Consider the following 1164-nt stretch of genomic DNA (forward strand, 5'->3'; position numbering starts at 1 on the left):
GGAATATTTACATCCTACGCGTAGAGCCACACCTTCATGCATAATGTATCCCAACAATATGCCAAATTTCGATTTCAAACCCGGCATGATTAACCTCTTACCAACCTTCCATGGGTTGGAAAATGAGAGTCCGTACGTGCATACACGGGAATTTGAAGAGGTGGTGGCTACATTCAACAACCGAGATGATGTCACCAACATTGTGAGATTGAAATTCTTTTCTTTTTGCTCAAAGACAAAGCAAAAAGGTGGTTGTATTCCTTAAGGCCTAGATCTATCAGAACATGGGACGAAATGACAAAAGCATTCTTTGCCAAATATTTCCCGCCCCATAAGACTAGCAGCCTTAAGAGACAAATCTCTACCTTCATCCAGAAAGACCATGAAACTTTCCATCAGGTTTGGGAGAGGTTTAGAGATTTGATAAATCAATGCCCACATCATGGATACGAAAGCTGGTGTCTGATCAGCTATTTCTATGACGGTCTCACAACCTGACAAAGACAATTCGTACAAATGATGTGCAATGGCGAATTCCTTCAAAAAGATCCCGATGAAGCTTTCGAGTACCTCGACGATCTTGCTGAAAAGTCCTACAAATGGAATTGACCGAGTCCTATGGACAAGCCACGATCAACTGGAATCTACCAATTAAAGGAAGATGACAACGTCAAAAGCCAAATTGAATCATTGAGACAAAAATTCAAGGCTTTCAAATCTCAAGAAGGTAGAGGAATCCATATGGCTGCAAAGGTACAGACACGGGATCCATGCTTCATATGTGGAGGGACGGAACATCAACCGCAAGAGTGCCAAACTCTTGGTGAGTTAAGAGGGGGAAATGAGGAACAATGCAATGCTTTAGGGGATTACAAGAAGCCTTATAACCTTTTCTCAAACAGTTACAATCCCGGTTGGCGCAACCATCCAAATTTCAACTGGAAGTATTCAAACCAAGCATCTGGAAGCCAATGGAGGCCTAAGCAGCAACAACCACCAAAATCATACATTTCTCCCCAAAATAACATGCAGTAAAGTAATTCTCTTGAGAATACTTTGCAAATTCTTGTGCAAACTCAAATAGCCTCAACTCAAGAGCTCAAATCTTGTTTCACACAAATGGTGGAGGAAATGAAAGACATGAAAATCCAAATGACAAACCTC

General features: G+C 41.3%; 1 non-coding gene across 1 annotated transcript; it reads right to left on the reverse strand.

Annotated features, from left to right (window-relative positions):
• Positions 1–342: 342 nt before the first annotated feature.
• On the reverse strand, positions 343–449 carry LOC133780889 (small nucleolar RNA R71). Its single transcript, XR_009869697.1, has one exon. It is a non-coding gene; the product is annotated as a small nucleolar RNA R71 (small nucleolar RNA).
• Between the last annotated feature and the right edge of the window lie 715 nt (positions 450–1164).

Source organism: Humulus lupulus, chromosome 5, assembly GCF_963169125.1.
Source record: "Humulus lupulus chromosome 5, drHumLupu1.1, whole genome shotgun sequence".
Taxonomy (NCBI): domain Eukaryota; kingdom Viridiplantae; phylum Streptophyta; class Magnoliopsida; order Rosales; family Cannabaceae; genus Humulus; species Humulus lupulus.